At 35.4% G+C, this 27,023-nt stretch overlaps 1 pseudogene; it reads left to right on the forward strand.

Moving 5' to 3' along the window:
* The first annotated feature begins 1,738 nt into the window (after positions 1-1,738).
* On the forward strand, positions 1,739-27,023 carry LOC109449909 (large ribosomal subunit protein bL20m; annotated as a pseudogene).

The raw sequence follows: 27,023 nt of genomic DNA on the forward strand, positions 1-27,023 counted from the left end.
GTCAGGAAATCAGAAACCACACTTATTATTTTAACAGAGAAAAGTGAATATGGGGAGTGACTGAAAAAGTAGAAAAGGAACATTGAGGGAACAGAGAAATTAACTGTGGGGAGCAGCTATGTCTGTAGGGCTTAGGGAACACAGGAAGGTGTGGGGTGGGTTATCAGAACCCTGGAGGAGGGCCCGCAGAGCTGGGAAAGGGTTCAGCTTGTCTTGCACTGTTATCTGTTAGGGGCACTATTTCTGCTGCTGCTAGGAAAAACAGCTATTGCTAGAGAGAAGCTGAAGGAACAGCAAGTAGAAAAGATGGAGTCTGGCCTTTCTCCTTCCTCCTGTTTCCATTCTCTCTCTAGTGCCTCCATAGGCAGAACCTAGAAGGACACAATCTAGCAAAAGGAAAATGTAAATCTCAGAATCTCAGCTGAGTATAGAATGAAGAGTTCGGAGTTGAGAAGAAATGGCTTAATGAACTGGTACAGTCCACCCTTTGACTGCTCTGCATCTGTACACCACCCTGTATGCATTTTTGAGCTTCCATAAAGCAAAAGCTATGCTCTTGCTTAGAAAGATGATGCAATTCACGTTTTCTCTCCCCTCTCTCTTGAAAAGGGACACAGAGTTCCAACAGCTGTGTCCATCTCCAGAAAGAGTCATAGTATCTATCTCTGGGTGATGTTAATTAATTCTCCAATGCTGTTACAATTTTACCTAGAGATAAACCTGAAGTCTAAATTGTAATACAGCCACCATTCTAATACATCTTATATAAAAGATATGCTCATCTGTAGGTGTGCTATTTGACCTCAGCTGACTGGGTGGGTTTCTTTTACTAGTGGGCTTATCTGAATTCTTGTTTCTGAGGGATCTGAACCCTCAGTAACCAGCCCTGTTATGGTTGCTGTCATTTTCTATTAATGTTTATTATCGGACATGAAAGTATTAATAGGTGTTCCAAGAATCCAGTCAGTGTGCTCCCTGCCTGTGCTCTCTGTTTAGAAGCTACTCAAGTGCCCTTTGATAATCGACATCAATTTTCCCAGCCCATGCAGCAATCTGCTTCTTCAAATGTGGGTTGGATGCCACAAGGAGCCCAAAGTGGCCAGGCAAAAGTTGTAACTTTCAATTCAATGGAACTTTGTTGCCTATGGATGCATTCCTTTGTTTGAAATCTAACCATCTGTACACTCAGCTTGTTTTTCTTTCTGAGTCATAAGGAATTTCATTGATTGAAGAGAAAGGAGACAATGAAGCAGGACTAGGCATAAAAGGACGTTGAAGGGTAAATGAAGGCAGGGAGCCACCTTTTCACATCCGTCTCTTAAAAGCATATCCATTTGGTAATTAATTATTTGCCCAACCTCCCGGCTTGGTGGACCATAAGACACCCACTTCATGCGGGGCAGTTCAGGTTGCATGGTTATTTTCATGTTTCTTGGTCAGGAGTTCAGTCTCTACGAGACTCAAAAGGACTCCAGGAACTGCTTCTCAAGAGAAGAAAAGAACATGTTGGAGAACAGAGGTTTGTTCCCAAACCCTAGAGATCTGACTGTGATCCTCCTGTTGGGGCCAGCGGAGACCCCATGTGGCGTCCCTGTTCACAATCGACACAGGTTCCTGGGATCTACAGCTGTGGGTCTGCAAGAGGAAGAACAGCTTGCCCTGCAGCCTGGACTAGTTGCACAGCCTTCCTTGCTCTGATCCCCACTCAAACTTGATGGTATTAAGGGTGACTCAGTAAATGGGAGCAGTAGCTGGGAAAGGACCTGCCCACCTTATGCTGGTACTATCACAGGGCTGTGGTAAGACTCCTTTTGGGAGTGCTGAAAGCAGCTGGTGGGTGAAACAAATTGCTGTTTCCCACACAGTGAGAGGCTGTGGCTGGGATGATGACACCGACAGAAACAAGCAAATAAAAGAGCATGCCCTTCCCCCTGTTTTTGCCTTTCAGTCTCTTCAAGTGTCCCTATTGGTAAGATCTAAGGGGAAACCAGCTGGAAAAGAGAAAGACTATTTGCAGACTAGCAACCTTAGCACCACAAGCAGAGTACAGGAGGGTGGGATTGGAGATGATATACAGTAGGCTAGTGACCAACACAGTAGGAAATTGATAATCAACTTAATCTACTGCACAGCATGTATAAAAGCAATTCAAATTGGCTTATTTTCCGTATAATAAAAGCAGCATGTACTTATTGAGAAAAATTTTGAAAAAAAGTAAAGTAAAAATCACCCATAATCCCACTATTTAAAAAAATTGGGGTACCTCTACTGTCCTTATTACACACACACACACACACACACACACACACTCTTTATATTTGTAAAAACTAGGGACATATTCTACACGCGATGTTTGAAACCTGCTTTTATACTTATAATCTAATATCTGTTAGCATCTTTACTTCTCATTAAGTAATTTATAACATCAATGCTATTGTCTACATAGGATGTTAGTATATCTCTATCACACATACTAATATATTATAAATCATTCCCTCATATTTGGATGTTTTAAATTACTTGTATTAGTAAGCTAATACTGTGACAAATATCTTACTTTTTAAAATTCTTTACAAACATTTGTTGATATGCCATATTTTGGAGAAACATTTACTCTACTCTTATTACATTGTGTTTGCATCTTAATGATATTTACTCTGTAGATAAGTCCCTTTGAAAGTAGTGTCTGTCACATATAGTAAAGGAATTTCTTAAATGTCAGATCAGATGCAAACTCCTTCCTTCCTTCCTCCCTCCCTCCCTTCCTTCCTCTCTCTCTTTTATGTCAATCATGTTATGGTACTAGGCTGAGGCATTACTTGGATTACTTACTGCACATTAAAAAATGCATACATAGAGAGATTTTTGAGTGTGGATAGTGATGAGGACAGCTGGGATGGAGACTGAAGGAAATGGCAAGGATATTTCACATAGATATAAATGGAATTGCTTAGCACAAAAACAGAATTTCTTGTCTAGGAGAATAAATTGGAATTGTGGTTGTTGTTTTATCTTGCAAATGTTAAATGCTAAATCTTAAATCCGTCTGTGCTTTTTCAGAAAGTTTAAAATTTGAATGTAGGTATGTCAAAATGAAGAAGTCTTGGGGGGGCTGGTGGCTGTTGTGTTGCCAAGCGACATTGCTAATCTAAGATCTCTCAATCAAGTGCCATAAAAATTTGGCCACAATAAATGTTTTCCCAAAGTAAGTGAGTCAGCATCAGCTATTTAAGGAGGAGTTTGTAAGAGAGCCCAAAAATGTCCCCAGTGAGGATAAAATTGTCTTCAGGCTGTTTTCTCTCTTGAAATGCAAACCCTTATACCTCATCTCACTGGTCCCCAAATCAGATCTAGTCCAGGAGCTAAAATGTATCCAGTTCCATCCTACGAAAGTACTCACAATGAAATGAGAGGATCGCTTTAATATGAAGAGGCTGGGAGCCCATCCCCTTATTGGGGGACAGAAGCTCGTGGCTAGACTCAACTAACTGGGAAGTAGGAGTTACTTCTGCATCTGGATATCAGACTGAAGAGCAGGAAGAGGATGAGAAAGCGTGCCTGTATTCTTGTTCCTGGAAGTGTTCCATTTAAACTCAGATGATCTCTTTTCCCGTCCGTCCAAACATTAGTTCCACCTGTAATTTTTTTTTTTTCGTTTGTTTGCTTTTTTCTCCCCCACCAAAAAACAAAAAAACAAAAAACAAACAAAAGAAAACTTTGAAATGGAGTTTGGTGAAGATAAAGATTTGTCATTTTCTATTTACTAAGTCTGGTCAAGTGGAAGTTCTGAGAATTTTTAAGGAAATGCTTAAAATGGTTAGCTGGGGTTCTCCCCACCTATGAGTCAAAGAAATTTAAACCTGATTTTCTGTGGGGTTAAGCAGGAGGATCGATGGAGATTAATGACCCAGAAGAAAGTCCTCTTCTCTGACATAAGACTGACAAGAATGAAAAGCCTAGCGTGGGTAATGATATTCACATCTACACATTGATTTATGATCGTTTTTTCCCCCAAAGTGCATGTACCTTTTCTAGCTGCTCTTGAGTAAAAATAATAGATAGAATCTGTTAATTAATTGTTGGCCTAGAAATTTGTGATTGGATTTGGACCTAACAGGAAAGCTCTGTGGCCTACCAAAAAATTTTAATTAAATTTAGTTAAAGTGGAAAATACTTTTGGACTTTTGTTTTTGAGAAAGCAGGTCTCTCTAATTTTAATTATTCTTCTCTTATTAGGATATCTGTAATTGTTTATGTGGATAAGTTATGTTATTTGGGCAGTTATGATAAATATGGGTGTCTACATTGCATACATAAGTTAGGTAAATTGTGATAACCTGTTAATGTTAGTTGTTATTGTTAAGCTAAATTATAGAAATGGTATCATACTCTGGTGACTCTTTACTGTGCCAATGGAGACATGATTTGATATAATTTTTTAATTTTATAGAAATGTTTCAATAGAGGTACTGTGAGTGTATTATTTATGTTACTGAGGTGCTGAACTGAATATTGCTATTTAGTGCTAAACTGATTACTACCCTTAGAATTACAAGTCATGGTTTTTAGGTCATATAGGAGATATGTTTACTATTTTAAATCGCTAATCCTCTCAAATAAATAAATTATTCCCCTTATTTTTTGTAGCAGAATTTTGTAACACTTTTAAATTATTTGAAAGTAATATCAACTGATTCTAGAAAATATAGAAACATAAGAAACACTTAAGAAGAGGGAAAAAAAACCCTTTGCATTCTTAGCATTCAATGGTTAATTTTTTTACAGTTTTTACTCTTTCTAACCCTTTTTATCACAAAAAATATTCTTTTTTGTCTATAGTGGTAGTTTTTGATATCCCTTCTCTTTATACTCTATGATTACTATATATTTCTGTGTGGGAATTATAATATATATAACAGCACCTCAGTAACATAAATAATATAGTCTCTTTTTTTAATTTAAAGAAGTAGTAATTCATGTCCTCGTGTGATTCCAATGCCTTATTAATAGATTTGTTTGTGATGATTCAGTAATTCCTAATGAAGTATTCATTCTGGTGGCTCTTGTGCATTTTTCTGTCACTATGAATGGACTCATCTAAAAAGGGGATATAAAAACAGCTCTTAGCATGCACATACTTGGTTCAATAGTAGTTGTTAGTTGTAGTTATTGTTTTTTAAACACTTGTTTCTTTCTTTGGAAAATATTGCTTTTGTTTCATGATATAGTGGTAGTCAAACATATGGACAAAATTCCAAGTTTTGTCTTGCAATTTGCACTTAATCATCTCTTGTTTTCTTTTAAAAGAATGAAATTAATACTCTGAAGGAAATAAAAGAAATTTATATTTGTTTAAATAATAATATGCCTGAAGAGAAACCATTAACTCTTTTGATAAAACAGTCATCCCTGGTTTGGGAAGTTTATTTTGGCAACTATGCTTTAAACATATGAACGCTTCTAAATTCATGGGTATTTTTACTAATACCCAGTGTACGTTGCAGCTACAGGAGAACATTTAAATAGCAGTATTGAATAAGTGCAAAACATGGCTGTAATTCTCAAAAATTGTTTAAAATATGACCTTAGTTAATGATTAGTGTTACCTTAAGAGAAATTATAGGCTCTGAGATTGTATTCTTGCAAATGTATGTCTTAATTCATCCAGTATGCTTCACTAATACCTAAACTGTGTTCTGATTTGGTTTATCCAAGAGTGTAAATATGGAACTTGGGTAGATAAGCACATGAAGAAATATACCTCAAATCATATTATCTTATAATGAAATATATATATATATATATAGTGATATTACATATCACTATATGATATGTAATGTGTAATTATATGATATGTATATATATATAATTATATGATATATATATTTTAGAGATTGTTTAATTTCTCATAAGTACTCAGTGAGTAGCAGAGCATAATGGTTAAAAGTACTGACTCTGGACCAGATAGGGTGGTACATATTCTGGCTTTGCTCTTTACAAACTTTATGAACTCTGGAAAATTACTGAATTTCTTTGAGCTTTAACTTCTCATATATAAAGTAGGAATAATAATAGCAGCTACTGCTGTAACAATTAAATGAGTTAATATATTTAAATCACTATGAACAATTCGTGGCACATAGTAAGTGCTATGTAAATACAAGTTACTATTTTTGTTATTATTAATTTAGCACTTCTATGCACTATGAGGACTTTAAAAATGCCTGCTTTCCAAAGAGCTTAAATGTAATAAAGAAGTTAAGAATTATACATAAAATATAATAGTAGTAAAAACCAAAATGTTAAGTTAGTACTAATCTACTTTTAATATGACATTATTTTATACATATTTCCCATCTTAAATATAGTTGTAGCCTTTATAACTTCTAATTTAACGTCAACAAGTCTTTGTTAACTCAGTGGCTTTGGGAAAGTTACTTCACCACTCTGTGACTCAGGTTTCTCATTTATAAAATGGGAAAATATCAATGGTACCTATCATAATCGTATTGTAAGGATTAATGAATTAAATGTGTAGGGCTTAGAGCAGTGTCTGGCATACAGGAAATGTTCCACAAGTATTAGCTATCATCATCATCATGGTCATCATCATTATTTGTATTTTACATTTTATATAAGGTTACAGTTCTTCATAATTTCAATTCAGTGGTAACAAACTTACTGAGGGCCTTAAATGAGTGATACCCTAGTAGGAAGAGGACAAATTAAAGTGGGAAAAAAATAATACTCAGGCATAATGTTTAGTAAGTACCTATGTACTTAATATTACTGAATGTTTATTGTTATGGGCTCTGATTATACCATGAAAAAGGAGAGAAAGAGAGAAAGAATCTTGTTAGAAAGGAACTTATACTCTAATGGAAAAGAACCAGTAAATTACTAAACTAATAAATCAATAAGATAACTTCAAGTACTGATCATGGTAAGAAAAAACTTGAAAGGAATAAAAAGATTGAGAGTATTGATATCGAAAATCTCAGCTAGGTTAAACAAGTCCTTTCTGAGGAGGTGACATTTGAATTGAGACCTGAAGACTAGAAAATATAAATGTTCCAAAATATCTAAAGAACTGTCAAAAATGACCAAAGGAAACAGATCATGTATGTGTAAACAGTAAACATAATATATTATAAAATGGTAGAACTCAGACAAAATATATTAGTTATAATAATATATAAATGTACTCTGGAGCTGAAAAGGGAAGTTATGTGCCATATAACTGTGGACTCCAGCAATGTTAAAGAATTCTCTCATACAAGTAAGCTGACCTGAGACAGGCCAACAAAAATTCGCAAGCCCTCTCACATCCCTTTCTACCCCCTTTCCCTTCCACATACAAAACAAGCTAACGAAAGTGGAGTTCTGCTTCCAGTAAGGAGGATCAACCTTTGACAAACCAAGCTTCCTACAGATAACAGCTGTAGACTGTGGACAAAATACAAAAAAAAGAAAAAAAGAAAAAAAGAAAGACTACCAGAGGGCTTTAGAAAATGGACAGAACCAGGCAGGTTTTGGAGGGGAATTAACATGGGAAGTGTGCAATTGACATGGGTGAGTTCCCATTTTTTTATGAAGCCTCGTTTGCAGCATGGAGAAGAGGGGCAGGCACTGGCCAGCTAATACTCCAAGAGAAAGCATGCTTTCTTAGAGGGACAAGGGGAGAAAGACCAGAGCAACCAGGGTGGCCAGTGAGTGAGATCTGAGCTGCTGCCTAACACAGGCAAGACAGAATTCTCAGTTTGAGTCTAATCAAGCTAATTTCCTGTTAGACCATAAGCAGAAATGTTCTTCAAGGGGATAGGATAGGATAGGATAGGATAGGATAGGATAGGATAGGATAGGATAGGATAGGATAGGATAGGATAGGATAGGATAGGATAGGATAGAAAATACAAATCTGCAATGCTCCTTTAAAAAACAACAACTGTTGACCTCAGGTCTTCCTTTTTCTGGTCTTGTATTATTTTCAAAAGGGAAATCCAATATTACGGTGTTTGATTAGTTTATACTTTACTATCCAAAATGTTTCATAAGAGACATTTGATGTTTAAGGAAATCATGTGATCCTTTTTTAAGAATAAGCTTTTGTCAGTTCTATTTCTTTGAGGTAGAAAGTTCTGTTTTGCCAAGAAAAAACAGAGCTCAAACATTGGCCTCATTCATGGTCTGTAAAGCTGCCCCACAGTGTTCTTCTGTCTTTAGACTTACTCTTTTTTAGAGGAAATCTGAGTTTATGATTATGTTGTTGTGACATAATTTTATGCCTGTAAAATCTTAATTAACAAAGAAATTCTCCATAATTAAACACTACAATATGTTCTATTGTCAGAAAAACTGACATATCTAGAAAACATGCTCTAATATCTTTTAACCCTTTTTAATTTGGAGTCAGATATTTTGTTAATCAATTGGCTTGCTAGATTTGAGAGAATAATTTATCTTTATTCCAGTACACTTGTTTTTTCTTCTGTGCTTTTACTTTGGAAACCATTATATCACTTAAGAAACCAAAGTATTATTGAGCTCAATAACTTAATGGTATTTACACTGAATATTTTGTGGCAGGCACAGCTGAGAACCTAGGATTCCTGATTTCTAGCTATGGGCTGTTTCCACTGTAGTGTGTTGCCTTCTTTACTGATCTGTGTAGGCACTGAGTTAAAATTGCCCTTCCCCCCTAAACTCAAAGACTTTTGATTTCTGAAATAAAATAAAACTAGCATAATAAGTCACATATTCACTAATGCTCCTTATCTTGTAGATATAGATAATAGTGGATGTCCAGAATCTAGCTGTCTATTTTAAACAGTGAACTAGGCCTTGATGGAGCAAATTCTGGCCAGTTAGGAACACAAAGTAACTTTCATGTGCTTCTATCACATCTGCACAGCCTTTCAGCCCCCCAGTACTCACTCATCCATTCCACAAATGTTTATGGCTCACCAGGGAGGTTTAAGATATTGTTCTAGCTTCTGAGCAAATAAGTAGTGATATTTTCTGCTGTAAGTTCAACTGTGTTTGGAACCAAGAGTAGGGAGAGGATGAGAGAAAAACAGATATTATTGGACAATGGATCATCTCCTACCACTATTCCAAAAATCAATAAATTTTCACTATTGCTTCATTTTAATTGTTTAAATTATGTAGAACCTTTTGCCATGATTTATGTCTCTTCATTTTATTCTCTCTTGTTCCAGACTTCCGTTCCCTTTAAAACTACTTTCATTCTCTGGTTCATGTATTGTGCTTGAATGTGGCAACATGATTTTTCTATATTCGAACTCACATCCATCTCAAACATCAAAGCACCAATAAACTGTGTAACTTGGTCATTAGATTTACTATCTCACAATTTCAAATTTGATCTAATGGGTAGTTTCCCTATTTCAGAATGGTCATTCTTTTAATCATGCTGTTTTTGTGGAATTTTACTTCCACTTCCATTCTTCTCTAAGGTAACAAACCACTTATTCATCAAAATGTTGAATATTAAACTTTGTTTTAAAATTAGTATCTTATAATTATTTGAAGAAAGAAGCATCAGACAACATATGTTTAGTTTTAAAGAAAAATAAGCAACCAAAGTCAGTATTACTAATTTAAAAATTCTTGGAATATTTAATGCAGTTTTAGGGATTCTAAACCAAAAGAAAATGGAAAGGTCCAGAGAAGAAGTACTAAAGTGTTCAATATATTTAAGGCTTTCAAACTGTAAATAGATGAACATAATTAGTAAGTCCACATGGGGCAAAAGTACAACTTGAAAAGGGATATAATAGAGATCTATCATTATTAAGGTATACAGAGTTAACATAAATGAGTTTACCAGGTTTCAGATGAAGTATTAAGTATTAGTATTAAGTATTAATCTAGAAGTACATATAAAGAAAGATCTATTCATGTATCGGTGGTAAGCATATATAACTTGTTACTCGAACACTAACTGGAAAAAAACCATGAATAGGTTTGGAACTGTATTTATGATAGACACAGGCTAGTAATTAACATCAAGTTAATTTAAGATTTGATTCTAATCTTTTCCAAAGGGTCTTACAATACTTCTATGAAAAAAATATACTGGGCTTTCCAAAAATTTGATATCACCAAGTTTTCCCATGTCCTGGTGTATAAGACATGATGCATAGGAAACAGGGTGATAGAAGTGAACCTAAGAGGGGACTTGTGACTGTCCAACCAATGGGATATGGCAGAAGTGATACCATGTGACTTCCAAGGCTAGGCTATAAAAAATTTCCACTTGGCTCTCTCTCTCAGGATGCTTCCCTTTGGAACCCAGCCATTATCTTGTGAATAAACCCAGATCACATGGAGAGGCCACATATAAGTATTCCAGTTGAGAACCCCAGCTAAAGTCTCAGTCTTAGCCACCATCAACCTCTAGATAGCTGCATAAACAAGACTTCAGATGATTTCTGCTCCCAGCAATAGAGTATTCCAGACATTGAGGAACAGAGACCAGCTGTCCCAGTAGTGCCCTGACCAACTAACTTCCTGACAAACAGAAACCAAAAGAGATAATCAATTATTGTTGTTCTAAGCTGCTGAGTTTTGAAATAATTTGCTATGCGACTTGTAACCCAGACTTGGGTTGAGATCTTAACATGCCAGCAATCTGGGTGATACAGTTTCCTAGGTAGAGTGGGAAGAGATGAAAACCTCTCGAGGGATGACAAGTAAAGGAGCACTTAGACGGGAGGAGCAGTGACTTTAGGTAACTCTTTCAAGAAAATTATCAGCTAGAGAGACAAGATATCGCTACTTCTCACTTCCTAAATAGAGAACAGCTAGGAAGAAATATAGGTCCTGAAAAGCGTTTCTTTTTAATAGGAGAGACTTGATCGTGTTGCATGTTGAAATAAAAGAGCTAGTAGAGATGGGGGAATGTTGAGGGTTCGTGTGTGTGTGTGTGTGTGTGTGTGTGTGAGAGAGAGAGAGAGAGAGAGAGAGAGAGAGAGAGAGAGAGAGAGAGAATTCATGGAAGAAGTCCCCCAAGAAGATGAAGAGTCTGTGACACAGTAGAAACATGAAGTAGAAGCAGAAGCACAGAGGAATGCATACAGGGATTCCTCACCCAGTGAGGTCAAATGTTACCAGCTACAGATCTCTTTGTTATAGGTGAATCAAGTAGTCCTCCCTGATGATTCTATTTTCTCTGTGAAATTCAAGGTCAGCATCTCTGTAAACAGAAAGAAAGTAAAAGAACTCAAGAAAGGTGGTAAATATTTGGGGGACTGGGATATGAAACGTGCTATGGTGAGGTAAAATGATTAAAAAGTTTAATAAAGGCTCAGGATCCCATATATTTCTATATATTTCTGAGGTCTCATTTGAAATCTTTTTATTTCTGAGTATCCTCAGGATATTTCCAATGTTCTCTCTTCCAGATAATTACACACATGCTAATATTTACACACCTCTAGGTTATTTTATATAATTCAATTATAAACAATAATGATATTAATACAAATTTATTATATGTGTGTGGCACTTGAAATTTCCAAAGTTATTTCAAATTTGACACCAGTTGCCCCAAGCAAGAAGTTGTGTGTCCAATCAATGGCTTAGCATTTTGCTTCTGGCCAGCTTTGACCTGGTGACCAATCACTGCCTTTGCATAGCCTCAGATAGAATCAAAATTCTTCTCCCAGAAATATGTATGGAACAAAGACTTCCAGAAAGCTCCATAACCTGTGCTTCAGCCAAAGGGATTTGGGTGAACCAGGTGTTTTATGCTCCTATTTGCCAATACAAGCTTATTCAACTCTTGTATCATGGAACCATCTAATATTACCACAAAACCTCAGACTACATACAGGACACAGACCTGTGCTTATTACAGTCCTCATGCTGCACCTTACACTTGGCTCCTTCTTCTAAATCCTTTTGCATGTCATGCCCAGAGGTGATACCTACAGCCAATAATTAATGCTAGTGGATTGGCTCTTTTCCAAAATCCAGTTGTTTGTCTTCTCAGTTGATAGCGTATAGGTGATTTTGGCAAAATTACTCAAGAGATTTTTTTCTTTTTTAAGATATATTTGGGAGACATTATTGAGGGATGTTGTGCTTTCAATTTCTTCTTATCTGTGATTATGATAGTGAGCGCAGGCCAAGGGATGCCATGCATTTTTCAATAAGTGAGGAATTTTATTTATCTAATTTCATAAGTTAATGTGACTTTTCAACTAGGACAAAATGAAAAAAAGATAAACAAAAGTATTCACTCTTGAAATTCTATTACATGCTGGCCAAGGTCAGTCTGCTCAGATACAGACTACCAGGCATAGAACTGGGTACAGAGAGCCTTTGTGTGTGGGGCACCCTTCATGTGCACCTACTCTTTCCTGGGAAGACTCACTGTGAAAAAAAGAACAGCAGCTTCTGAAATCCAGGAGCTACCTGGCACTGCATAAGCCCCTGGTACTGTGAGGAGCTGACCTGCCACTCAGAGGTAAGCTGTGGTATTCTCTGTTGAGCATAAATAATTTCAAAGAATGTCAAAACCAGACAAGGCCCCGTAAATTTGTGAGATCAAGGCCAAAACAAGAATCTTCTGTAATCATGTCTCAACAGACAGAAATAAGAACATTGTCCAAATGATAAAAACAAAACCAAAAAAACCAACGATTACCCTATTCTGACTACAATGAGTAACCACTGTCTTTTGACCAACTACAAGGTTAGCTATACCCCATTCCTCCCTACCTCCTAGAAAAGATTTATTAAGATGCCCAATCAAGGAATTATCCTCATATCCTAATAGCAGCCACCAATCCAAAGCAAAAGCTCTGCTTCCTTGAATTCTCCCCAAATTACCAAACATATGTTCAAATCTTCTAAGTCCTTTTTCACCTCCTTCTACTGACATGCCCTTGTGGTTTCCCAGAGTGCATGGTCTTGCTCATTGTAACAAGTCAATAAAAGCAACTGTCTTCCACTACTAGTGTGTTCCAGGAGGTTTTTGGCTGGACATATTTAAAAAATCTGTGACATAAGCATTTGGAGACCAAAGGAAGGCTAGAAGAACACCCACCAGAAAAGACAGGCATGTGCAAAGGACAAAGATGTAAGTTAGCAGCAAGTACACAGAAGAAGAGAGATTGATATGGGAAAAGGGAGAAAGAAATATTGTTAGAAACAATTTATGAAGGGAGGACTTGAGAAAATAGGCACAGGTCACAATATGATGTTGGAGGCTGGTGGTGGTGGGAATGGGAATATTTCACCTAGGCATTCATTAATTTAGTCAGTCAGTCAAAAAAATTTACTGAGTGCCAACAATGTGCTGGGCTCCGGGTCCTGGGGATGTAATGATAAGCAAAAGTAGATATTACCATAGTTTGGTGAAGAAGTGGAGGGAACTAGCATTACTTGATAATTGCAGGACAAGAATTGTCACTTGACTGGTGACAGGTGCTCTGGAGGAAGGGTCTACGAGTCTATGAGAGACTATACAAAGGTGGGGAGGCCAGAGATGGCTTCCATGAGTGGGTTTGAGCCAAGGTCTAAAGAATGAGTAATAACTAACCAGGTGAAAAGTTTATAGAAAAATATGCCAGGCATAGAGAAGGACATTTGTGAATGCTCTATGGTGGGAAAAAATATGATAAGTATAAAAAGTATGAAGTACGAGTCATTGGAATGACAGTGGCAGTGGGGATATCCCAAGAGAATCGAGCAGCAAATAAGGTTACGATATGTAGAATACTATAGGACAGAGGTCCATGGGCCAAACCCAGCCATCACTTGTGTTTACATATGAACTTTTATTGGAACCCAGCATAATATGTTTACATACTGTCCATGGCTGCTTTTTCATTACAATAACAGTTCGAAAAGTTGCAACAGAGATTGTATGGCCCACAGATCCTAAAATATTTATTATCTATCTTCTTAGAGGAAAAGTTTGCTGACCCCTGTTATAGGCTATGCTAGGAGTTTTGTCTTTATTGAAAGAGAATAGAATGCCATCAATGGCCTGGAAAAGGTACCTTCTGGAGAGACCCTGGTGAGCTCATTGAACAGAGTCCTGTGAACTGTGGGTAGACCAGCTATGCAGCAATGGCAAATGAAGGTCTTTTAGAACAAGATGATGGTGGTGGAAATGGAGAGAAGTGTGGTCAATTGTATATGTGAAATGAGAGAGAAGAGAAGTCTGGAAAGACTTCTGGTTTCTGGCTTGTAGAACTAGAGAGAAGGCAATGTCATTTACTAAGGTAGACGACCAACATTTTGCTTATTGATTTTTACCCAACAGAAGCAATTACGAGCTATTTGGATGTATCAATTTTAAAGTCACTTTAAGATGCCTAAGAGAGGATAAATATTAGACACTTGGATGTATTTGGGAGACATTAAAAAAGAGTTCAAAAGAGTTTCAAAAAAGTTCCAGAGTTCAAAAAAGAATGCCAGTTACATGCACATCTTCCCCTATGGGTCATAAACAATTTTAAAGCAACCCAAGGAGATAAATGAGGATCAAAGTCCAGAATCAGGATCATTCTGAAAATACTGGATTTAAGTACATCACAGGGCTTCCTTTCACTGGGATTTGATCTCTCCTATCTAAGTTGGAGAAACTAGGGATTGGCAGACACTCCCTATAGGCAGCTACCAAATGGACACAGAAAACCTGGAGGAGGAAAACACGTTTCGCTTGAGGATAAACCACTCCAGGAGAAAAAGAACAGTTGGACACAGGATGGGGCCATTCATGAACAAGGACTTCAACAGCAATCATTTCATCCAATGGAGAAACCTGGCGCTGATGAAGGCCAGATTCTCACCAAATTCACCAATGAGATAAGCTACTCCTTCATGCAAGGGAGAATTGGCCAGGCAGAAAGAGGGATGAGAAGTGTTTGTCTCATATTGCTTTAAGTCAGAGAGTTGAGACTGACTACCATTTCCTTTATGGAAATGTGAGGAGTTGAGGAGGGGAGTGAATAAATGTTCCCCTTTAATAAAAGATATCAAAGTCATAGAAAAGACAAGAAACCTATAAAGGGTTCAGAATTATTTTCCTATGTTCTAATTTTAGGCAAGGAGAAACTATGGCACTCAATTTAAGTAAAAGAAATGTATTAATATAATTACATTTTAATAAGCAAAGCTGACAAGGGGTTTAGTGTAACATATGGAGACTCTAGTAAGAAGTCTAGATATAGAGGGCTGCCTAGAAATAGCTTCCCCAGGCTTGACCATTCCCATGGGTGAACTATTAGTGGAGGGGAGAAAACTTCTGAGTCTGAACACTGAGTAATAATAAAACTTAAATATCTTTATCTCTTCAAGATATTCACTGTAGTGAAGAGTGGATTTAATGTAGTTGAAGTATTAGGAAGTAGCTCATGAGAATTTTTAATCACTCCTGCAAAACAAGTCCATTCTTTGTTAGCCATAATTCAATACAGACACACCAGTAGGAATGAATTTTGAGTTCTTATTATTATGCTGGTTAATCACTGACTAACTATATTTTCAGTGGGAAAATAATGGATTTCTTTGTTCTTGTTTTTTTTTTTCTTTTTATCATTAAGTTCAATGGCTCTTCATAAAAATGACTTTTTCTTCCCATAGTTAAGGTGGTGATTCCTTTTATAATTGAAATTTTTGCCTTTTAAATGTTCATAAATTCAGAAGTTATGCATGTTTGCTGTAAAAACTCACATATTATGGAAATATATGCAAAGTAAAGTGAAAGCATCCTTAGAAAGCATTTTACCTGCTCCTTTCTCCCTCTCTTCCCAATGTATCATGGTTAACAATTTTGACTGTATACACTTACAGAATTTATCCATGCATTTACATATATAGTTTTCTTTACATAAATAGAAATGATGCTACAAAGTATTATTGTTCTTGTTTCTGTTGTTATTATTATGTAACTTGTTTTCTCACTTAATCTGAGCCTCCAAATCAGCACAGATAAATCTACCTGAATAACTTTAACAATGGCAAGGTAACATTTAGTATTATGTGTGGGCATAAGGTGTTTCATAGTATTCAGAACCCAAAACAACATTTTTATAATGATCCTAGTGTAATATTGTCCAACTTGTGAAAAAACTATTTTAGCTCTATTTTTATACTATAGGCCAGGTTTTACATTATGATCGCAAGAGATACAATAGAACTTCACAGAAAGAGCATTGAACCTGACTGAGCTGTTGAACTAGATCAGTTTATCATTTAACCCCTCTGTGATTTAATGTCCTTAGCTAAAAGATTTTGATCCAGAATATTCCTAATATTCCTGAATATTAGAGCTAAGCAGGAATATATATATATATATATATATATATATATATATATATATATATATAAAATAGAAGCTCTATTTCATATATATTTTTATGAAATAGATATAGTTCATATATTTCATATATGTATATATACACACACACGTGTGTGTACAATATTGGCATACTCAGTTTTAGTTAAAAACTTTTCACATTTAGTAAGTATTAAATACTTATCTTCTCTCAATACTTTAGGTAAACTGAGGAACAAAACTATATGTTACCTGCTGTCCATGTCAAATATTGATTGAAAGATAATTTCTGGTTTCCCCTTGCATTGTTGTTTCCAATAAAAAGTATTTTCCCAAAGTACTGGTGCTATTTTAGATGCCCACCTCCTTAAAACAGGGAATTAAGAATCTGAGTAGAAATTAAACTATTCGTGACTAGAGAAATAGAATCAAACAAATTAAAATAATATTTCCTTTTTAAGGTAAAGAAGAAAATTCCCATTAGTTGTGGGAAACACATGCAAAAGAAAAAACGAAAGTAGAAAAATTAATGGGAACAAGTATGGGGGAGAGCAAAATATTGGGGTGGCAAATGTAGAAGAATGAAAGTGTGGAGTCATTCTGTTTCCTGGAAAAGAATTGCTGCGCGCCCTTGTGGCAAGTGTGGAAAGTTAACATCCGAATAAAACATTTCATCCTAGACATAAAATGGTATCAGATCTATTTGGATTATAGTGACATACTGCTTTCAAGGTGGGCAATGAAAGACTTATTCAAGGGGACAATTCAAGTGATGATTCTGTCTCAGGTATAGACTTAATATCACCAAGAGAAAAGAGCAGATGATGTGGGCATGTGCCCAGATGGAGCCACAGAGACTGACTGGGGTCAATAGAGGTAATTAGTTGGTCAACTCTTATTCAACAAACACGTTTGCATGCCAACTACTTTGTAAGGTACTAAAAAGAGTGCAAAGTAACATAAGACAGTTGTCTTTCAAAAGTGTGCTATCCACCTGGGAAGATAAAATATTACCACAAGGTTAATTACAAGGTGGTAGATTGTGTCATACTGGATGACCTAGAGCAGGGAGAAATGAGAGGGGCTTTTGCAATGGGATCTGAAGGACAGGGGTGCTTCAGAAAGATGTAGAATGGCAATCAGCCAATACAGTAGAAAAACATAAGGCCAGAAAGTTAATAAAATGTCTAGAGTTTTGTGTTCACAGACTAAAGGCTAGAAAAAATAGCTGGGGCCAGATTAAGCAACCCTGAGCTAACTACTTTGGATTATATTTCACTTGTTTTATAGATGAATAATTGTTGAATGTGTTTGAACAGAGAAATGGCATAATGTGAAATGTTTTAGGAAGTTTAATCTAAGAAACTATAAGCAATAAATTCCCTTTAATTGCATATGAATTTAAATGTTAAAAGAATTACAATTATTTAAAAAAAAAGTTGTACCTCTAATTCATCATTCCCTATTATCTTACTCTGTTTTTTCCCCCTATAATTTATTACTATCTGACATTATACGATTATATCTGTGTTTGCTGTGTTCCTCACTGGCTACAAATTTCATGAGAAGAGGGACTCTGTCGCTTCTGTTCATTGCTGTGCTCCCTAACTCCTAAGATAGCGGTGAACATTTGATAAATATTTGTTAGTATTATAAATAAATCTATACTGAAAGGCTTGAGGCAAAGAGAGCAATTAAGTGTTTATCATGATGATAAAACTTGGCCTTGAATAGAGGCAGGAAAAGAGAAAAATAGAGACATTTAATATTTTGAAGAATGAATAAGCTAGATTTAATAACTCACTGAATGTGGCTGGTGAGGGAGGAAGAGGAATCTAAAATTGCTGAGGCTTCAAGATTATGTGCATGGGAGGATAATGGTGGCATTAAAAATATTGGGCAGTCAGTCGGAAAGTATGTTTTGGCTAGATAACAGAGTAAGCTCTTGACACAGTCTGAGTTGTTGAGGGACACTTAGAGATTTCTGATTAGAATCCAGGAGACAGGCCAGCCTTGAAAATTTAGCTTTATGATAGAGATGCTATCTGAAACATGAGCTTAGATGAGATTTCTGTGGAACAAACTCTAGATGCAGGGAGGGAGAGAACAGAGAACTGAACCTTATGGTTATTGAAGCCGTCTTCAAAAATGACCTTAAGCACTGTGGCCCATTGATAATTTATGCACACATTCTATATATATCTATACCCATTCTATGTACAATTTATGCACTCATTCTATATATATCTATACTCATTCTATGTATAATTTATGCACTCATTCTATATATATCTAAAACGAAAACGAAAACAAAAACATGATACGAGGATTCTGGGGAACTCACAGACTATGAAGGGAGACAACCAAGAACAGATTTACACACACAACCCACCCACAAATGAATCTGCCACCCCAGCTCCATCTAACTATGAGTCTGGTGTTGCCAGATCTTAGGATCTTTCAAGACAAGCTGAGTTTTTATGTGGGAATTTCCAATGCCTAAATATAGGACACTGATTAAAATGTGTGAAACAACCAAAATATTTTTGCTAGCTGGATTTCATTTGCAGCCAACCCTGTTGTAATCTCAATCAGGAAGAGATTCCCTCTACCTCCTTTACCCCTAAATTGTACCATCTCAGTGGAGGATACGTTTAGTCACTTGAGAATCAGATTAAACAATTTGTGTGAGAGGGATATTTTAGGAAGGCCATTTTGTAACAGAAGATAGGACCAATCACTCTTGTTAGCAGGTCTGTAGTAGCCGTTTATTTATTTAACAAATACTTATAGAATTCATATACTATGGGTTAGGAACTCAATATATAATGACAGCGAATTAGACAAATTTACCTTTTGTTCAGGCAAATTTCAACAGATAGAAAAGAACTTAGGATCATTACTAATGGAAGGAAGAACTCTAATAGCTGAAATAAAGAACACCTTGTCATACTGGCCGAAACTGCTTTAATTTTACGAGAAAGCTGGGGTGAAGGGGAGGTGCTATTCCTAGGTGAATATTCCTACGTGTATACCTGGCGGAGGGCGGGTAGAGACTGTGGAAAGGGCCCTAGAAGCAGCTGGTAGTATGGGCAGGAAAAAAGAAAGTTAATGAAAAATAAAATACATTGCATTTGTTACATGTAGGAAAAAACAGTGAAGAATAAGTTTGGACAAAATACTGAGTAAACCAGTGGCTTTCAAACTTTCTTTGACGGTGTCACAGTTAAAAAAGTTATTTTCCCTTTCCACACAGCACACAAAAGAGACACACACTTTGATATGTCTTCACACACACATACACGCACGCACACTAAAACAATAGTTTCACTGATCATGACCTACTAATGAGCTAACCTCACATCTTTGAAACCATTGTATTAAATAAAATAGTCCATAGTTCTTCTCCATGGGCCATGTATTTTTCAGGACTTTGGTATTGAAAATGAATGGTGGTGATATCTGAAATATGGTACAATTCTTATACTAGTACAGTAATAGATTTAGACATATTTAAATCATATTTAAGTCAAATATATATATTTATTCATTTATGTGCAATACCAATTTATACTGAAAAGCTACGCTTATTTCAGGGACTTTTTACTTTAATCAGTCAAAATCAAGTCAATTATGATTTTGAAAAATTATACAGACTGAAATTTTAAAATAAAGGGTATCCAGGATAAATTTAAGTTTCTATTTGTAGAACTTATTTTTGCATTGAAATATATTCATGAACAATACATCAGTGATAATTTATATCGATTGATGGTTGCTTTAAGTTTCAATTTACATTGTAATAGTGACATTTGAAAAATTAGCCCAAGATGTGTAGAGTTTTGAAAATATTGAGGTTTGCTTATTAATATTGACTGATACAACTATTTTTTTCAATCACTTTGCTAATTTTTGAATTTTGAAATAATTAGAAGAGCAGGATATTGCATGGAAATCACTACCTTTATGCAAAGCTTTTAGGAGTTTAATTTCTCGGATGCAGGGGAGTTTGATTATAATGTTGATATTATGTTCTCTAGAAAATGACCAGTGTAAATTGAAATATTGTAGAATCAAATTGCCCCTTTCATACTGTGCAACAAATTTTTATGGCAAGGACACAATGCAGGCACCAAATAAGCAATTAAAGTAAGGAGTCATAAAACTGATAATCCAAGACAAAGAAAATAGACTTTGATAGAGTTTTCTATTGATCCAAATTTTTGAATTGCATTTCCCACATAATAGATAATGAGCATGCACTTCCTATAAGAGGTCGATATCATGATGTCATTCGACTTCCCTGCTCTTACATCTATTACGTGACAGAGTCTAGAGCAAATCTTCAGTGATATTTATAGAAATCCTGAAGCTTTGTTAAAGCTACTGTATGAAAAATTTCATAATTATCCATGATGTTATGAATGGAGGTTGAGAACAGAGGCTTTGGATTCTCACTCATGTTCAAATACTGGTTTGTGTAACTTTGTATAACTTTGTTAGTTACAGACATGTTAATTAGCTGTGTAACTTTGATAGAAACATAAACTATCATTGGAAATTTCTGGCAAAATATCATAATCTGAACATAATTGTGAGGAAACATCAGACAAATTCATATCTAAGGACATTTGAACAAAGAGTTAGCCTATATTTGTCTAAAGTGTGAAAATTGTGAGACAAAGGAAAACTGCAACAATTCTGTGAGACAAAGGAAAACTGCAACAAGGAGTGTATAGCAACATGACAACTAAACGTAATTTATTTTTCTTATGCTAGAAATAACATTATTGGGCGATTTGAATGAGATAGTATTACTGTATCAATGTTGATTTCCTGACTTTAATTATACTGTCATTATGTAAGAGACTATGTTTGCTTTTAAGAAATCTACTCTGAAATATTCAGAGGTAAAGGGGATCAGTCATATCTGAAACTTATTTGTAAAAGCTGAGAGAAAGCGAATGATAAAACTAAGGTGATAAATGTTACCTTTTGGTAACTTAAAGATATATGGGAGTTCTTTGTACTATTCTTGCAAAAAAACCCACCATTGAACCACAGTAAAATGTCCTTAAAAATGGACATAATTATACTGAACTCAAAAAACTCATATTAGGGATTAAATGAGAACATTTGTACAAAGATTTGAATAATCCTCAAAAAATGTTAGGTAATAGATGTTTCTGCTATAACATGTCTGTTCCAGAAATACCTGGATTTCTGTCCAGAAAGCCCTGGGACACCAATAGGGCTTATTGGAAAAATAGGGTTTAGAGGTCGACCGCTTACAGGCATTCTTATTTGCAACCAGAACACTAACAAAAATGATTAAAATCCTAATAAAATCTCAACACATTACATCACCATTGGCAACTCCACCCTTTGCAGCCTTTTATTCTCAGTTCAGAGTTTTTCCTCAGGGAGGTGGATTAAAGAGGGTCTTTACTTTTTAAGACCAGTTTCATAAAAAAAAAAATAATAATAATCTAGGGTTTAGACTCTTTAGCCAACCACTCTTTAGTTTTTAAACCACAAGAGTAAATGTTTTTGAAAAATTTCCATTTGCACACTTAGTTTTACAAATAGCTAAATGTGTGCAAAGCCATCAAGGAACAGGATTTAAGTTCTTCACCTCCCCCTTCATTCTTCACATATTGATAATGGTTCTCTTTCAGAGAAAGTTTGGCCCTGCTTACTTCAAAACATTAATATCCTAGGGGGAATCACAGATTGAATAAACATGGCTTCCTCTTTAAAATTGCACAATTCCCCTAAACAGATTCGAGTACATTTCTTTTAGAGAAACATGCACTATAGGGACAGTATTATTTCCTTAGTAGGAAAAGGAAGAGAGAATGAATTTAATAAAGAGCATATTGTTAAACATGGGCAATTTGAACCAGGAATAGTATTATTAAGAAATAGAATAGACTATTTCTACTGAGAGTCTTAGAAAAGTGAATAAAATAATAAAGGGCCATCTTCCTGGAATGGATGGGTCCTTCTTAGAACAGACGATAAGATACCTTTTTGAGCTTGTTTCCAGCCCTCTAAATGGATTCACTGTAATTTCCTATTTTTGTTCTCCTTGTCAAATCCAGACCTATTAATACAGTTACAGTAATTACTCTTGGGAGTCAAGTATTCTTTAAAATTATTTTATAAAGAAAGAGTGGCTTTTATATTTATTTAAGAAAATTTCAAATATTCAAACAATTGCAGCATTAAAATAGAGGGCAAAAAAGGAATCCCAGCTTACTCAATTCTGAAATGTTTAGAAGTAATACATGAATAAAGAAGTAAACTTTAAAAAAAAAAAAAAAAAAAGATGAGGCAATGCTTGGAAGTGAATTTTGACCACACATTCATTTTTTAAATTTATACCATGGCATCAGTATAAATGAGGAACACATACTAAATAAGTTGGAACCATATTATGATACTATGAACTGAAAAAGAAGCCCACATGTTAAGAATTATAATTTTTCACTTGAGAATTTCAGTCATACATTTTTTATTGTGGCAAAAAATATATATATATCATAATATTTAGCATTTTAACCATTTTTAAGTATACAGTTCAGTGGTATTAAGTACTAAACAGTAATTTTCCATTCTTTCACCTGCCCTCAGTCCCTGGAAATTGCCATTCTGCTTGTGTCTCTATGAATTTGACTACTATGGGTACCTCATATAAGTGGAATCATACAGTATTTGTCCTTTTGTGACTGACTTATTTCACTTAGCACAATGTCCTCAAGGTTCATTCATGTTATAGCATATGTCAGAATTTCCTTTCCTTTTAAGATTAAATAAGATTCCATTGTGAATATATATATATATATATATATATATATATATATATATATATATTTATGTGGTGCCAAAAAATGTATACACATGACTTGTATTCATCGTTTGCTATTGGTATATATTGAGTATTACAATTTTAGTATAGTTTTTTATATCATATTTTGTTTATCCATCTATCCATCAATGGTCACTTGGGTGGCTTCCACCTTTTGGTTATAGTGAATAATGCTGCTATGAACATAAGTGTTCAAATATCGTTTGAATTCCCACTTTTGATTATTTTGGGTATATAATTTCTGGATCATGTTAAAGAAAGAATATTCTGACAATTCTCACCAATAAGGAAGAGTTTATTCAAGACTATTTTGATAGATATCAAGACTACCACAATAAGGGAGAGAGACTGGGCAAAGAAATTTAGGAATTTATTTATAGCTAATCGGCAGATTAGCTGATTAGGGGTCAGTGGATGGAAAATTACCAAAAGGAACCATCAAGGGCAAAGGAATTCACTCTAAAATGATTTAACAGGATTCTTGCTGAAGGCAGAACTAGGTGATCAACTAGGTTGATGCAAAAATAATTGTGGTTTAAAAGGTTAAAAATTGCAAAAACTGCAATTACTTTTGCACCATCCTAATATCAAGCGTTAGGGATTAGGAACTTGAACAGATATCATGGGTGAGGGATTTCCTCTGAACTGACTTGTCAGGATTCTTTCTATAACCAGACTAAACCAACTGAAGACAGGGTCCAGGGCAAGGCCTAGTCAGAATAGGGCTCTGGGAAGCCTAATTAAAGTTTGGTCAGGCAGAGTTTCTTTTTCAATCATATGATAATTAAATGTTTAATTTTTTGAAGAACCACCATACTGTTCTTCACAACTGCTGGCAATGTTTTATATTCCTGTCAGCAATGCACAAAGATTCCAATGTCTCCACAATCTTGACACAGTTGTTATTTCCTGGGATTTTTCTTTTGTTTTGGTTTTATAATTGCCATTCTAATGGGTGTGAAGTTACAACTCACTGTGGTATGATTTGCTTTTCTCTGCTGATTAGTGATGTTGAGCATCTTTCATGTGCTTTTTGGCCATTTGTAGATCTTCTTTGGAAATAGCTATTCAAGTTCTTTGCCCATCTTTTTCTCTTAGGTAATTGTTGTTGTTGAGTTGTATGAGTACTTTATATCTTCTGGATATTAATCCCTTGTCAGATATATGATTTGCAAATATTTTCTCCCATTCTGTGAGTTGCCTTTTCATTCTGTTGATAATGTTCTTTGTTGCACAAAAGTTTTTAACTTTGATGAAGTTCAAGAGACCTATTTTTGTTCTCCTTGTTCTGTGTGTTTTTAGTGTTACATCCAAAAAAATCATTGCCAAATCCAATGCCATCAACTTTTCTTCTATATTTTCTTCTGAAAGTTTTATAGTAGTAACTCTTATATTTAGGTCTTTGATCCATTTCGAGTTAATTTTCTATACAGTACAAGTAAGTGTCCTATTTCATTTTTTTGCATGTGAATGTCTAGTTTTCACAACACTGTTTGCTGAATAGTCTGCCTCTTCCCCATTAAATGGTCTTGGAACCCTGTAGAAAATCACTTGACCATATATTGTGAGGGTTTATTTCTGGGCTGTCTATTCTATTCTGTTGGTCTATATGAATTTTCAGATGCATTTTTCTTTTTCTGGAAAAAAAAAAAAGCAGTTGGGATTTTGATCCATAAACATGAGATGTATTTCCATTTAATTGTGTGTTTTTTCTTTCAGCAATGTTTTCTAGTTTTTAGTGTACAAGTCTTTCACATCCTTGGTTAAGTTTATTCCTAAGTATTTTGTTATTTTTGATGATATTACAAATGAAATTGTTTTCTTAATTCCCTTCTCAAATTGTTCATTGTTAGTGTATAGAAACAACTCATTTTTGTATGTTGATTTTGTTTTTTGAAACTTTGCTAAGTCCATTGCTTAGATCTAACTTTTTATTTTTTATAAAGTTGTTCAGGTTTTCTAAGTATAAGATCATGTCATTTGCGAATTTCTTCCTTTTCAATTTGGGTGCTTTTTTTTCTTTTCCTTGCCTAATTACTCTGGCTAGAACTGAAAGTACTATGTCAAATAGAAATGGCAAAAGTGGGCATCCTTGCCCTCTTCCTTATCTTAGAGGAAAAGCTTTCAGTCTTCCACTATTGAGTATAATGTTAGCTATGAGTTTTTCATATACGACTTTTATTATGCTGAGGTTTTTATATTCCTAGTTTGTTGAATTGTTTTTATTGTGAAAAGGTGTTGCATTTGTCAAATGCTTCTTATGCATTAGTTGATATAATTTATAACTATTTGACTTAATTACATGTATGAAGATATATATGTATATTATGTACATGTATATGTATGTGTGTGTATATCTGTTAATGCGGTACATGTTGATTGACTCTAAATTCTTTAGAAAAACCAAGTCTCATACTGGAAAGCTTTGTTTATGTCCAATGTGGTTTCGGTATGGAATATATTTTGTTTTTAAATAATCAATCTATATGCACATAAATAGTTCATAAAAATATTAAATTAACCAGAAAGTCACATTTCTAAACTGCCTGAGTGATTGCTGGATTTTAAAATCAGTATTCTGGAATGCTGACTATTTGATTCTAAATTCATCAAATGTGAACAGCTTCTTATTGAATATTGCTGTGATGATGAAAACTTACTTGCTGATTGATTTTATTTCTTTGCCATGTTCCAAGGTATTAGCTACAGGATATATTAAGCTAATAAAACTACATCACAAACCAATACATGTGATTATGATTTGACAAGCCTGAACTCAGATACGTGAGAAATTAAAGAGAAAACTCATTAATGCTACCTTTATTTTCAGTGTGTTCAATGTTCATTAGTAATTTTTCTTACTAGTAATGTGAAATCTATCAGAATGAAAAATATTGTACAGCATTTGAAGGAAAATTCTTGTGCTTTGTAGAAGTTGAGACTGAGTGAAAAATGTAGCTCAGTACAGAATATGCCACAGAGCAAGTGTTGTCTATTTGAGGACAAAATTAATTGTACGATTTCTGTAACAGAAAATTGAGTTTTCTAGGCATGAAGTAGGTGCCGTTAAATTAAAATGTACATTTCATCACATCCCAGTGCGATAGGGAAGAAAAAGTTCTGCCATTCGGGCTGTATCATTAGGAGTAAAGAAAAACATAAAAACACAGTAATACTTTATGCTTTTAAAAACAGAAAGAAATTTGTGTTGTGGAATAAAAACCCTCTTTACCCCCCTCACGAATTATCTATTTTGAATGGCCACACTGATGAAATTCAACACGTGATTTTCCATATTATGCTTCCTGCTATAACAGCAACAGCAGCAACACTATTAGAAATAACAACAGGCGTGTGTCGTTCAGCGGGGACGCCGGCCCGGGCGCCACCGGCTTCCCCACGGCGCAGCTCTGGCTGCGGGGGCGCCTCACCCACTCTTGGCGGGTCCAGCAGGTGCTGCAGCACGCGCGGCGCTTCCGGGGAGGGAAGGACCGGTGCTACAGGCTGGCCGTTAGAGCGGTGACAGGGCGTTTGTGAAATGCACGGAAGCCCGGAGGCTGAAGAAGAGGAACAGGAAGACGCTCTGGATTGATCGAATGACAGCTGCCTCCCAAGAACACGGCCTGAAGTACCCAGCGTTCATTGTCAACCTAGTTAGGTGTCAGGTGGAGCTCAACAGGAAAGTGCTTGCCGATCTAGCCATCTGAGCACCAAAGACTTTTAAATCTTTGGCTGCCTGGGCCAAAAGAAGGCGACAAGAAGGATTTGCTGCTGCCTTAGGGGACGGGAAGGAACCTGAAGGCATATTTTCCAGAGTGGCACAGTACCATTGAGGGG

The sequence above is a fragment of the Rhinolophus sinicus genome, linkage group LG04 (assembly GCF_036562045.2).
Source record: "Rhinolophus sinicus isolate RSC01 linkage group LG04, ASM3656204v1, whole genome shotgun sequence".
Taxonomy (NCBI): domain Eukaryota; kingdom Metazoa; phylum Chordata; class Mammalia; order Chiroptera; family Rhinolophidae; genus Rhinolophus; species Rhinolophus sinicus.